The following is a 15,142-nucleotide window of genomic DNA, read 5'->3' on the forward strand; positions in this document are numbered from 1 at the left end:
ATTTGAGCTAATTGACTAATGCGCTCATATTCATACTCCCGACAGCAGCTAAAGCATTTTCCCTTAACAAGGGCCCTTGCTAGACACAGAATTAGTCCAATAAAAGAGACCGGGTCTTCATTTGTCCATTCAAAAGCCCAGTTTCACAGTTGATGGAGTGTGTATGGGGCTGGCTGGATAATGAATGTGAGGGAAAGCAGAGAGAGTGTAGAGAATCAGTGGCCTGTGGGAGGTCTACTTGCTCTATAGAAATCATGACTTACTCACACATTCCAGTCTCTCGATGACTGAGTGCTTTTCCCAACATATGGTCCTGTAGGGAAGCAGTGTGACATCAGCCCTCTTGCCAATCAACTGTCTTTAATTTATCTTTTCTCGCTCTTTCTTGTCCTCAACCATCGCCTCTTAAGCTCCACTTAGCTCCGAACTAGCTCATCAAAAGGCTTTTTCTCTTTTTTCTCATTTTCGCTCTGCGTGGTAGAACACTTTTTTGTCTTTTAATTGCCTCTGCATCACACTCGCACTTACAGGGCCTGTTGTTTTTACCCTCTCTATTGTAATTTGCCCATCTCTCCCTCGTGCATGTCCTCTGCTTATTTAGGGCCTAATTGACGCACTTTGGTAATTGAGGAGGAAGTTCTTAAGAGCAGAGGGACTGGAAGAGTGTCTGTGAGTCGAGATTACCTGTAATTAAAGTACATGACGGCTTTGATGGCTTGGTCCCCTCCTGTTGAGATGTCGCTTTCAAACCCTGGCAGCAGCCGTAACATCCCATTGACTAGAAAATGCCTTTTCAGCCTGCACTGTACAAGACCACACACACACACACACACACACACACACACACACACACACACACACATATACAGGATGCATATACATTTTGCAAAGAGTAGATTCTTGACAGAGAATTTCTTCTATATTAAAAAGGTACACATATACTGCACATATTGTATGTCAACACAGCTAAGTCACAACGACTCCTGGAGGAGGATGTGCTGCAAAGTAATTTTAATTTAGAGCAGAATTTATAAGCCGAGGATTCACACAGGCCAGTCTATTAACCAGAAGTGAGATGTGATTTCAGGTGAACATGTAAATACTTGCTGCTGTAAACGTCTCACTGACTTAGCAAACACCTCTCTAAGAAGCAGAACGATCATCAGTGCCTGGTGTACATTTTTGATTTTTGATTTCTTTTCTCTGTGTTTCTTCTCTATTTATGGACGTACGCCAAGAGCACGCTGCACCTGAACGCAAGTTCACTAGTTGTACAAAAATCAAATGTAAAGGTGGCAAAGGTAAACTGACTTTAGTCAAATAAAACTTATGTTTTTTTTTTTTTGGTAATTTAAAGAAAACGTTGGTGTGGTGTGGTTTGGCTCGTATGGTTTTCGTTTTTTTTTCAGAATTTACACAACACCAAGCATGTTCAATAAAGAAACAAATTAAATCAAACAAGACTGGGCTTTACAGAACAGTCTATTTATATGGAGACTCTTAACCAAACTAAACTACGATGTGACAACATTCAATATCTAACCAACACTTAGTTGTGTTAGAAGAATAAATTACTTTTTTTGAATTGATGTCAAATCTGTAAGACAGCTTTTTCACTCCTGTTTATAAGTTTAAAACAACAAGTCATATTTTACATTGAAGAGCCAAGGCTCCATCCATTCAACCACAGAGACGTGCCTCACCTGTAAGAATGATTGGAGTAAATATGAGGTGAGCACAGTAAAAGCTTTATCTCACTGAGCTCCTCTTTGCTATTGTCCCTTCGAGCCATTATTGAGAATATCTCTATGCAGCTTTGAGCAATTAAATGAACACGAACAGGGGTTAATGCAGGGTCTGTCTCATTAGAAGGCCATTGTTCATCGAGGCCATAATCTTGTGTATCGCCTTGTTTCTAAACGTGCAAAACAGGCTTGGGTTTACATTTATACATTGGTGACTAGTCATTTAAGCTTGACTGCATAACAAAGTATGAAGTTGCTTTTGATTGACAAACTTTCAGTGTGTGTTTTTCTCTGCTTTTCAGTTTCGAACCTTTTTGTGAATTATTCCTGCCTCTCCACACATTCTTAGCCTCATAAATAAGGTGGCAGCAGTGCAAATTAGCTGCCTGTATCGCATGTCAACATCCACCCCAGGTCTAGGCCTGATCCTGTCCCTATGTTTTGAAACAGATGGCTACTACTACAATAAAAAAGTAGCAAATTATTTTAGCAGCAGGCGGCAAAAGCAATTAACAACTGGCATAATGTGTTGATTAAAATCCATTCCAGTCTCAATGAAGCCAGAAAAAACTCCAATTTTCCACTCAGGCAGTTGGCGTACATCCACTACTCTAAGTACACTGACCTTGATGTGACCCCAGCTGTCATTCACTTGGGACAACTGTCTGATTCTTTGAATTCACTATTCTCCAATTGCAGTCTGGTGCACAAATTCTGCTTCTTTTTCCAGGTTTATTTGTTACAATTACCGGTTTCCAACTTGCACCTTAGTTCTTCAAAATATATTTTTAGTCCACACGGGACTTTAGGAGTCAAAAGTCTTAACTAGCATTTACTTTCAGTGAAGTCTCATAAGTTTAAAGCTGTCATTTGCTCCTTTTCTCTAAGTTTCATAATTTCTTCAACTGATTCAGAATTGGCTGTTTTCTCTCGTACTCTAGCAAAAATCTTGCATTTTTTCCGTACAACTTCAGTTTAAAAGCCAGTTTCATGCTTGAAATGCCCTCCTTTTGTAAATAGGATGAATGCAGGAAGTCATTTTCAGGCCTTTACCTCATGTAACTCATCAACAGCAGTCAATTGCCACCCCACTGAACACCGAGCACCAAGTGAGAGGCTGTACTTTGTCTTTGAGCCAGAAAATCTCATTTTCACTAAACGCCTAATCAGTCCCATTCATCTGGCTATGGTTCCCTAGTTCCCCAGTTCTACACCTGGCTTTGGCATCTTTAATTACTGGGAGACAGGCTTTGTCTGATCTGAAGCCAAGATTGGAATATGAGTGGCAAATTCGGAAGGAAATCATACAGGCTCAAACCAATTCAATTACCCAGCAATCAAAGTAGAAAGGCCTGTAATTGCAGTGAAAGGGTAACAATGAGAGCCTTCGCTTCAGTCCGAGCATTGACGGTATTATTAGCAAGGAATAAAGGCCGCCTGCAGGGGGTGCTATGCTCAAACTATTAAACTTCACTGCAGCCAGCAATCTCACTGATCACAGAGAAAGCATTTTTTTTTCTTTTGCTTTGACTGTGGCCCTCGGTGAGACATTACCTCATAATTTTATGTTTTTAACGCTGCTATTATGCCAAATTGTGCATGAATATGGTGTTTGTGAGCAAGGGAGTAGAAAATGGATGTGACATTATCAAGAGGCAAAGCGTTCAGGCTGCAATGTGAGTTAGAAAAATACTGTTCTAATGCACTAGCAATAACAGAAAGAGAAATGATTCCATGTCAGCAAAGACCTGGCTACACTATTGATCACTCTTTCCAAACTTTTGTAAAACTCCAGCACACAACATAACTGGCCCGGCTACATCTCCCACCGCCTGAGTGTCTTTTTCTTCTCCACTATCAAGAGCTTTGTGTCGGCTTGTAAAAGTCTCAGAGCAAACAAGCAAAAAGCAATGCTACATCCCATGCTACAGTAGGTCAAGCTGAAGACGTCTGGTCCCAAGACTCCATCATTGTGCACTGGGACATTGTGCATTCACACAAAAGAACAACATGCTTCCTCCTCAGCTCAATAAGAATCCATACGTAGGATTTATTGTGCCGAGATCAAAGACTGCTTTTAATTTCAGTCCGACCCCACCTGCCCACATTTCCCCCTCTTTCCACTGGAAATTGTGAATGATTTTAATATATGTATTTATCTCCTGCCCCCTCCTGCCTTGTGTTCCACCTAGTGGTTTTAATCCCCAGACCCACAGATGTATAAAAGCCCAGACGGAGAAATGGAATGGCGTTGACAGAAGCAGGGAAATATAGAAAGCTGCTCCGCCGACTGACAGAAACCCCCACTGACTACAGAATGGAATAGTTTGGGCCAAGTCAGGTACAGACTGACAACTTCAATTTGGCTTTTCCTTTTTTTCTCTCTTTTTTGTCCTCTTTGTTTGGCTGCATTTGAAGATTGCCAATCACGATATCAAAAGACAACACTGTTGTCATATAGTTTGTTTTGCAAATGTAACCTTCTGCTGCTCTGCAGTCACTCTCTATTTTTCAGATTCCAAAAATTCTCGTGTGCAGGGTAAGTGCACACACACAAGGATAGATGCTTTAAAGGAAACAAACAAAATCAAACATCAAACAGTATCAAAGTGAAAATCAGTGTCCTTCATGGATTGTGTGATGCTACAGATTATTTTCTGCTTGCTTTGGAAGAGCTCTGATTTTTATGACAGTGTAGATCAGATTTGAAAAAGTAAAATTTTGATATTTGTCATGACAACTTTACAGCGATTAATTTCAAACTGGGGAGAGGACTTTTCTAAATGGCTAATACGAAGATTACTGGGATAAAGTTATGATTGTTATATCACTGTTTATTTAGATTGTATTTGTATTCATCACTGTTTAAGAATTTTAAATGGCTAAACCGCTGATAAATACAATCTGCAGTATGTGGATTTTTATTTTTCTGTCATTAGAAACAAGCAAGTCAGCTAGTGTTCATCAAACAGTTTATCGAATCTGACCATATCCTTGTGGATGGTGTTAGTCTTCACCATCTCCTGTCTCCATACAATTCATTATTAGTGATGTGGATCCACTGGAGTCTGTCTGTACACAGACAAACACACACACACACACACACACACACACGAACAGAAACACAGAAGGTACCCTAATTGCAAGATGACCAGAACATTGTGTAAGTTTGCTGACTTATCACATCCTATACATAAATGACTTGCCCTAAGACAGTGGTAAGAGGTAATGGAGGCCATGGGATCCAGACTCACTGGAGCGCAGACACAGCAGTTTGATGTACCAGTCCCTGGATGGGAAAAAGCAAAGCATCCTGGAGTTAAGGCCCCCTCCCCTTGGGCACCCTCTGTGCTGAAAAATACACACAAGTGCACCATTTTGCCAGTAACCCCATACCGCTGCTGCAACTGCTGGTCTTCCAAATGGTTTGTAATCAGGACCGCCATACTGCAGGGCACTGAGCAGACAGTTGCATATGATTGACACAGAAGATTTTCAGCTTTGTTTAATAAAAACATGCAAAGTTAGGAATGACACACCCAAAATTCACACCCTCTTTGGAACCAATCTAGGTTTTACTTATTTACAGGGTTAACTGTGAGAAACAAAGTCAACTTAACCTTTACAAATGAATTTAAATTAACTTCAAATACAAATTATTACAGCTGTTACAATCCTCACTGCATCCTCAATGCATCTGTTCGTGGAAGCTCTTAACAACTGGTCAGATCCCATTGCTTCATGAAGACAAAGACAAACTCAATACACTTATCAGGCCATGCTCAACAGAGGTATTCTCACAGCATGACACTGTCAATACTGTGCCATTTTGGACCAGGCAATGACAAAAAAGAAGAATTAAGATATAGATAAAAATGTGGAGATGTTCAGCTCATGCAATACATTTATGTTTAGAATGGTTGGTTAAATCAATTTTAAAACTGTCGTTCTCTATAAGCAGTGAACACAGTCCGGTGGTCATGGACTTTGATTGGTTAGAATAAAATGTAAATTTGTTGAACAAATGGAAGAAAGTAAAGACAAGATCCAGTTTCACAATATTACAGTTCTATTTTAGAACTACTTTAATTTTTTTCTGAGCTACATCAGTTTCCACAAAGGAAATCATTATTTTTGGTCTAATTGTTTGTCTTAGTCTGCATTCATTAGAGAATATGCTGTTTTGCCATTTTTCTTTCTGCATTACTTTACATCGTAGCAAACACTGGGAACATTCCTGTTAATATAGAGATTGGTAAGGATTGGTTAAGGTTTAAACACAGTAAGTGACTGAGAAGCAATATCACATCTCACGCAGGCAGGGACTAAAAAGATTTTGTCAGAATATATGAGATAAAAAGAAAATAAAAGGCAGGTACTTAAAATAACAATAAAAACTTCTCAAAGCGAAAGATGTCTTTCAAAATGAGTCATTTAACTAAATCTTATAACATTCAAAACCAATTTCATACATAAACCCAAAAATGCTTTTGGATCAAACAAACAAACAAACAAAAAAAAGAAACCTGTGAAAGTGAGCAAAATGACATCAAACAGGACAAAGACCAGATCATGATATAGTAAATACACTAACCCAAATTTACGGTCAATGTATTTATTTATTATAATGTTTAATGGGGGAAAGTTTATAATCGATATTTGCAATATATTTTTATCATATTTAGTTTGCAACTTTAAATACAGTAAATACAGCTGGGCAGGTTTTAATATTGAGGACCTGACAAACTCATCCCTCAATCATTGATTTTCAGTATGACATATGAAGTCCTAAGAGCACACATAAGTGATGGTGTATTTCCTTGCATCAATCAGGATTTAGGTGTCTTTGGATCAAACTGTGGCCAGCGTGGTCTGTGAAGTGGCTAGTGCTGCCGTCTTGCAGCTAGAAGCTCAAATCTACTGGCAGGCTGTGGTCTTTCTGTGTGGAGTTTCTCCCCGTGACTTTCCTCTCACAGTCCAGAGACATGCATGTTAGGTAATTGGTAACTCTACATTGCCTTTAAGTTTGAATGTTTGTCTGTGTATGTCTCTCTGTGTGGGCCCCGAGATGGACTGGTGACCTGACCAGGGTGTCCTCTGCCCCTTGCCCAATTTCACCTGGGCTCCAGCCCCGTGTGACTGGGAACAAGATTTGCAGTTGAGTTAAGATAGATGCCTGGTGATGTCATTGAAGTTTTTTTTTTTCAGGCCACTGGCAATAAACTTTGATGGAACCACACCCAGTCATGAGGAAGCAATATCTTTTTAAAAGTTTATCTCTTAAGAAAGTTTATTTTCTCCGAACTTTTGTAACTTTGCTTGTTGCTTATTTATTCATGCATATTTAATGATATAGACAAAATATGTTAACCACAAATATACGTTTCCAGGGACTACTTGGGTATACTTTATTCTTTGGGAATAAAACATGAAAACATCCAAGGGGAATAGTGTATATGACTGTTCTTCTTTTATGCTCATTGTAATGTCTCTGATGTATTCCCACTGCATCTCTTTGTTAGTGTTATTGATGATGACTTAAAATATAATTTTAGAATAAATATGCAGTAAATATGCACAACCTGCAGAAGAAGAATCGACATGTGTAAGCACCACGTTCAGACCATCTAACAAACAAACACTGTGTTTAATTTAGGCCAGACTTATCAGTATCCTAACAATTGCTGTGTCGTGTATGACAATCTATTGTATGTTGTGCTTTATTAGCTTTTATTGGCAGTTATGCAAAATAATACACTGATATACATTTAGATATATACATTTATAGTTCAGGCTAATTTGGTGTCAAATAAAACAGAATCAAAATTATTCATGTTGATGTACACTGAAAGTTGTGATCACCATTGACCCATCTGAGCAGACTTTTTCTGTCCTTATGTCCTTTTCCCTTGTCCTGCAACAACAGGAGGAACCATACGTACGCAGCATGTCCTCTTTTTCACTGTATCAGGGAAGGGCACGACACCTGCAACATCTATCACTCTGCATGGGCTTAAGTTACTAACTGTGCCCCTGATTTTCAAGTCCGTATCGATCCGTAGTTTTTCTTGTGAAATCTGTGACTTCACCTTTTTACGGAAACATGTGCAAAGAGGTGCCACAGAGGAAAATTGCTACTCTCTAGCTCAAGGTTTAGTTTAAAATACACGTGACACTTAATTTGTATGAATAAATAATTTCCAGCATGCTGTGTGGAACAGAACCAGTGTTATGTTAGCACACGGCGAAATGAGTCCTTTCATATAATGTGACAGTTACATATGATCTTAACAAAGATTGCCCCCATGGACAGTAATAGATGACTGTGGGCTAGGCAACTCTTGACTGTACCCTGGACACTAATGACTCATAAAGCCTCAGTGTCACCTCAACTTGACAAATGGCAAATGTCAGTGGCATATTCTCCTGGTAGGCATAATTTTATTAAGTGCAAATATCACTGTGCTCCTTAGGAGACACTCAAAGGTTAGACCAGCAGCTGTAGTAGTTTCATGTGTATTAGATGGGATTTTGCACCAAGTCAGACTCCCCCGAGTGGATGGACACAACCAGTCAAGCATGAGGCCGGATGCTCTAACTAATGCAATAAGAGGCTCAGGCTAAGATAATGTTTATTCAAAAGCCTGGGATAATAACCTAATAGAGGACAGTAAGGTGAGTGAGCGGGAGGAAAACAGTTGCAAGAAGAGAAAAATGGAGTAGGCAAAGAGAAAATAAGGGTTTTGGTGGCATATAGAAGGGCAGGTCATTTTTTTCCCATTTTATTGGCTGTGGTAATTTGTTGACTCACTCATCCATGCACAGTCTTTATGTTTAATGCAGGTCTCCAGAGGGGAAAGGGGGAAGATGGAAGGGGGTAGGTAATGGACTGATAGGCAAAAGGGGGCTCGGGGTAGCCTGAGAGATTAGCCTCCACCTCTCTGTGTGAGACACGGAGGCGGACGAATATCAAGAATTAAAGTAGGCCTCAAATGCTAATGGGGACTTCACATTAGCCTGATTCTGCTCAACACACCTGACGAATAACTGATGAGAAAGGCTTGTTTGACCCTATAGATTGTGTATATAAACTAAACATTAGGTATCACCAATGCATTCAAGTACCTAATGTAACATTCTGTAATATGTCATGTTGTAATGGTGTTTGAAAATGTATGTTATTATTAAAAAAGAGGAGAAGAACAGGAAGATTCTTTTTAACTCCCAGTTCAATGTCAACCAGCTGTCATATGCATGTCTGGTCTTTGAGATTTGCTGTGTTCTGACACCCATCATCCTCACCCAGCTGTTACTGGTGTGCCTGCCCTGACCCGGCCTTCGAAAGGGTCGTAGCCATGTGGACAAACATTGGTTGCCCACTGCAGGCTATGGCTTCCTGCAAGTCCCATTTACAGAGAGAGTTTACACTGTCTCTTCGATTCAGAGACCGGGATCATCAGCCAATCCTTAACAATTACTGATCAAAACTGAAGTCTGTGACATACAATATTTATGTGTTTTAGCGTAGAATCACACTGTGAGGTTTCATAGTAAATAAATGTTAAAAAAATTGAAGTTTTGTGAACTGGGTGGCAGATGTTCAGACCTTCTTTCAAAAGTTGAAAGAAGAAAACTGTACTGGACAACTAAGCAAGATGTCAGCGCAAAATGGCCCAGAAGATAGAACTGTGCTCTGTGAGTTGGATAGTTTACTGGGGCAAGATGTGTGGAGACGCCTAGAACACGCTATGGATTTCACAGTTTCTTACAACCAACATCAAGAGCTTCATATAGTTAATTTAAAAATTTTTTAAGCGTTAGAAAAAGGATTATAATTTCCCTGATAGGGATTTAAAAGCTGCGGTGTTGGTGGAGATTTTCAATTTTTGCACAACAGAATATACAAGTCTGCAACTAAAACACATGCTACATGCTTTCTATTTGCACTGGGGTGTCTCTAAGAACACATTCAGCTGTTAAAAAGTGAGGGGGGGTGATGTTCAACAGCTTCAAATTAGCAGTAAGCATCTAGTTTGTTTTTCCTGACACATGGAGTGTTGTGCACTGGCACTGGGGACAATCATTGTGGAGACACATCACATTACAGATGACATACTGTACTGTATGCAGAGAGTATGAAACAGCCTGAACATGTCACAGAAGAACAGCACCTTTCTGTAAAGTAGAGATAGTGTAAAGTAGTTATTTTTAATACTAGTTGTAAAGTTATAGTTTGGATGTCAATATTATTAAGAATAGAAATCTATTATATATTTTGATGAGATAATATCTGTGCTGGCTGCCAGGTCCATTAGTACTAAAAAGAATAAGGTTTGTGCAGTCAAAATGCAAAGTAACAATGTAAATAGCACATGGTCCGGGTGGTCACATTCTGTAGGAAGATAAAACATTTGAAATGAAAGAGAATTTAGCATCATTGCTGCATAATGTTGCTTGGATTTCTGCTTTTTGAAGCTGAAAGCTGTTGTTTTTTTTTTGTCACATCCTCCATACAAGCAGGATTCTGATCTTAAGTAAGCTTTAGAACAAAGATGAGATCAACATTTAACTTTCTTTTCTTGACTTTCATCTATTTTAGGACTCTGTAGGACTTTTGCTGAGTTACTACTTCTTTGAAGATTGAGATAAATATCATAAATGAAGCTAAGGATCATCTGGCCTGTTCCATCCACCATTCCACATTGTACATGATGTGAAAAACAGCTGTGTCCCTCTACAAACCTAGTCCAGCCTAGTGTCTGCACACACCCACACACACATGGCTGAGATATATGTCCATTACACAGCTGGTGTGTGTTGGCGCTCTTAAGGGTGTCCTAAGGGTTTGTATCTACTGTATATGTGTGTGCCTGCCTGTGATTGTGCAGGTGTGTGTGTGTGTGTGTGTGTTAAAGTCCCCAGCCACTTCCCAGTATCTCTCCTCAGCACTCTCTCCACTAGTGCTGTCATAAGATAATGTGACAGGGTGTCAATCATGCCAGGGCCTGGGGTGCCATGGCGACAAGAGGGTTTTTGACGGAACACTTTTGTGAGCAACACCAGGGAGAAGGCAACAGCAGGGACCACAGTAGAGAACAAATCAACCTAGGCAATGCCAGATCTCACATGTCCCCTGTTTTTTTTCTACATTCCCCCTCCGGCCATTCGATTCATCCAACCATTCCCCTGGTCTAAATTCTGACCCTGGCAAGAAAAAACCCAGTAGGGGTCACATGCAGACAAAATGTTCTGCCATGCCCTCAGAGAGGCAATCATGGCTTCTAGTAGATAACGTGAATATCCATCCCCTCTCCGTGCCCAGGGCCCTACACTGTACGGTAAACTAGCTGGGTGCTGCCACTCTTCTGCTCTGAGCTGTGATGTGTTATGATGGCTCTGCCACTCTGGGAGGCAGGGCCACCGACACCTGTGGAGGCACCAGATAAAGCTGATGGAAATGGACAGGACTTAATCTCCGTATCCGTCTGGTGAGGACTGTTGGTGAGTGCAGGTGTTGAAGAATTAAGGGAGTTGTTGAGAATTTGATACCTTGTAAGACATTCTACCTGATTGCAGCCACAACATTAACGCCTCATGGCTCAGAGTAAATAGACATTACTTATGAAAGTGTTGTTTCTATTCTCCCTGACGGGGGAGAAGCTGCCTGGAGTCAAAGTCTTTTCTTTATTTTTCAGAAAAAAGCGAATACCTGACTGAACAAGAGGACTGGCAAGAAGTAAAAGCCATGCATGTTGTAATTTTTAGACTTTATTATTTAAATGGAACAAAACAAATAATACACTCAACACACACAATGGTACCTGATGTCAAACTGGGATTTTTTGGGGGGTGGGGGCTGAACCTTGTTACCACAGCCTGATGGAACGGACACGCTTTGTCCATCAAATAATCTGGATCTGACATTTGTGGTATGCAGACCTTGGGAGTAATCTGAGTAGGAGTAAGAAGTAAGTAAGCCGAAATGTGTGGCTACGCCATCAAAGCCATGAGAACAGATGCCGAGCTGCAAAGGTTCTTGATAGGGACTCTGTGACGGTCACGAGTCTCCCGGGTGTTCATCTTGATGTGGAAGCCCTTATCATAGAGGATCGCCATTCCTTCGGCCTCATGTAGAGAACAAAGGACGCATTCGCCACCAGTCATCAAAAAAGTGCAAAGAACCACATTCATCCACACACAATGAATGAAACCATATCGTAGACAGCTGAATCTATTTTAACCCACATGTAAGGAAACACAGAGCCAATCGTGAATGTGGGACCTTCACGATATATAGCTGCTGTGCCTATTGTGACGAGTGTGAAGACAGTATATAATAAACTGTATCCAGGCCATGTACACAAATGTGTCGGTGCATCGTCTCCTTTATGGAAGAGCTCTTACTGTCTTAATTCCAGACTTTTCTTGCTAAAAGAAACTGATGTGATTTTTTAAAAAAGCTGCATTGTCTTCTTTTTTAAGGGATGTCTTTGAAAAGATCAGCTCCGACTCTGACAGTCTAATAATGCTGAAAAGTTTTCAGCAGAAAAGAAAACTTCACTTAGTTTGTTGCCCATTTCCTCTAAGAACAAATTGACTTTGTTTTACTGTAAGATGCTTACTTTGCACTTATGCATCATTATTATAATGTGTCACCTCATCCCTTTTTACTGTAGGCAATAGATATTAGCCACCATCTTAGCTCTTTAAGTGATAGTTTCTTTGCTTCTGCCTGCTGTGTTTTCCCTCATTAATGCAATGTAAGCTCCATCACCATCTTCTGTGAAGGGCCTCTCCTCATACAGTCCACAGAACTCTGACAAGGATGAAATTAATGTTAGCTTTCACACCTAATTAAAGTGTAGATGGCTCACCTTCAATAGAGTTCAGTGTACTGATGTCATTCTTTTACAAGACAAGGCTTTGACTGTAAGTAGCTGCACTTAGGGTCTCTGGATGGATCCTGTGCTACGTGCTTACGAGGATATTTCTCGGGTAGTCTTCCAGCTGCATCTGTCAGACTGAGTCCAGCTGTTTTCAACTCAGCTGCTACAAAGTGCGTATGTAATGACAGTTCCTTTACACAACTTGGATTACAACGCTAATGTTATTACTGTATATAAACCTTTCGAAATTTCTGGATTGATAAGAGTTGTCAATTTACAACTACCGCATCATGACTGATGTCTTTAAAACATCAGCTGATTTCACTGTTATCACATCACATCATTCAATGAGGGGCAGCACAGTCGTGGAGCAGTTAGTGCTGCTGTCTCACGGCTAGAAGGTCCCTGGTTTAAATTCTGGCCTGGTGAAGTCCTTCGATGTGGAGTTTGCATGTTCTCCACTTGTTTGTGTGAGTTTCCTCCCACAGTCCAAAGACATGTATGTTAGGTTACCCATCCATTATCTGTAACCGCTTATGCTTTTTATGGTCACGGGGGGCTGGAACCTCTCCCAGCTATCATAGGGCGAGTGGCTTGAGGAGGAAGTCAGGGGGGATGGGTTTGCATAAAACTAAGTGGGAGACAGCAGTTGATTTGCTGTTTTCAGTTTTCGTAAGACGTTTGCAGCTTTCACGATTTAAACCTAAACCTAACCCTGATATTTTTAGGTTAAATGGATAAATGGATTCCGTGCCTAAACCTAAATAATATTGATAAGAAGCTCTGCATTAAATTTAAAACCACAACAACAATCAGGCAAACCATACCACATAATAAAGACCTACTGTACCTACCTATGTAGCAGGTGAGTCTTAGTTATGGTCTGATGAGAACTGGTAACAGTTCATTGAATGATGAAAGTCCTTTTCAGGTGAAATCATTCAAATCCATATACTTCAGTGTGTAGACTATTATGGAAGGTGAACACAACCCGACTTCTTGAACTATATCATTTTTAAATTTAAGCTTAAGTAGCTGCAGACTTTGAAAAACAAAGACTGACAGTTCTCCCAATATCCCAATGTATGCTTAATCACACTCTGCAAGATTGCATTCAGCTGGAAGTTGTTTGCTGAAATCCTTCAGTGGGCTTGTTATATAAATGAATTTCCACTGTCTGTGAGAACATGCTGCATTTTTCCAAGCTGCTGAACAGAAGAAAATGAGTGAAAGAGCTGAAAAGGAACTGAGCTCCGACAGCTGAGAAATGAACACTCAGGGATATAGAGGAGCGATGGGTAAAAATAGGTTTCTTGCTTAAAGTCAGTTTTGTGCATTTATCTGTGTGTGAGTTTTGTGTGAGTCTGCACATGCTTATGTGCCAGCGACAAAAGGTGAGCAAATTAGCAGTTCTCACACAAAGGTTGGCAGGGGTAGCTTTAGAAGAGCCTTGAACATCAGCATCTCCTGATGTAGAGCGGAAGTGATTGAAACAGTGTTTGATTTTCCACGTGAAGTCCCCGTGGCTCAGCTCAGTCGTGTAGTGATTTGGATTCAGCACCTTTGAGGTGAGCATTTCAAAAGGAGACAGTTCAGCTCCACCGCATCAATACCTGCTTACAAGAACTTTAGAGGAGATGAAAAACATATAACGATACAATAGTGTCTTTTAGGATAAGTTTGGGGATTGTGATATTAGGAAACTTTTGATCAGGAAAGGTGAGGCATTCAGCTTTATCAAAATAATGAGTGAAGAGCGCTTTTTTAAAAAGGGTCAGACAGGGCATGTGACAAGTGATGACTCAGTACCTGGTTTACAGTCAATTATATCTCACTCACCTTTGTTATACAGTAGATGTTTGTTCCACCCCTGGCACTTAGACAAAAATAGGAACATTTTACAAGAACACGTTGGAATCCAATGACTTTAATGGGGGTTGAGTAGTATAAAACACAGTTCTTGCTTCTAGAAAAAAGGAGACAACTAAGAAGTCTTACAGTAGCTGTACTCCGTATCTAAGGTCTGACCTTAAGTGATTTGTTTGATTGACCTTGTTGTTTGCAACACCAATTTCCATGGCTCTGGCACCAGGTAAATGAAGCAAATGAAGATGGAAAGTGGTTGTATGCTGTTATATGCTGTAGGGCATGAGTATCCAGTCTGCTTCTCATCATGTTCTAACCCTAAACACCTGAGGAGCAACATATGATACATCTATATATAAGATATATCATGAGAAGTTCCAATTAAAGCTAATAGTTGTCATGACAAGATTACACTTGTGTCATACCTTTTCTTCTAGTTTCTTCCTGCAGCTCTCACATCAGCAAAACAATACAACAACAACAACAAAAAAGTTTTTGTTACTATGTCAACCCTTTCTAAATGATTTTAATCAGAATTTCATAGTTCTTCATTTTTGACAAGCTCAGGTTCTGGGACTGCAGCTACAAGACGACTTGATTTAAAAAATAGATGCATTTGCACCGAGGTCTGAAAGGGATAAACAC

The sequence above is a fragment of the Channa argus genome, chromosome 9 (assembly GCF_033026475.1).
Source record: "Channa argus isolate prfri chromosome 9, Channa argus male v1.0, whole genome shotgun sequence".
Classification (NCBI taxonomy): domain Eukaryota; kingdom Metazoa; phylum Chordata; class Actinopteri; order Anabantiformes; family Channidae; genus Channa; species Channa argus.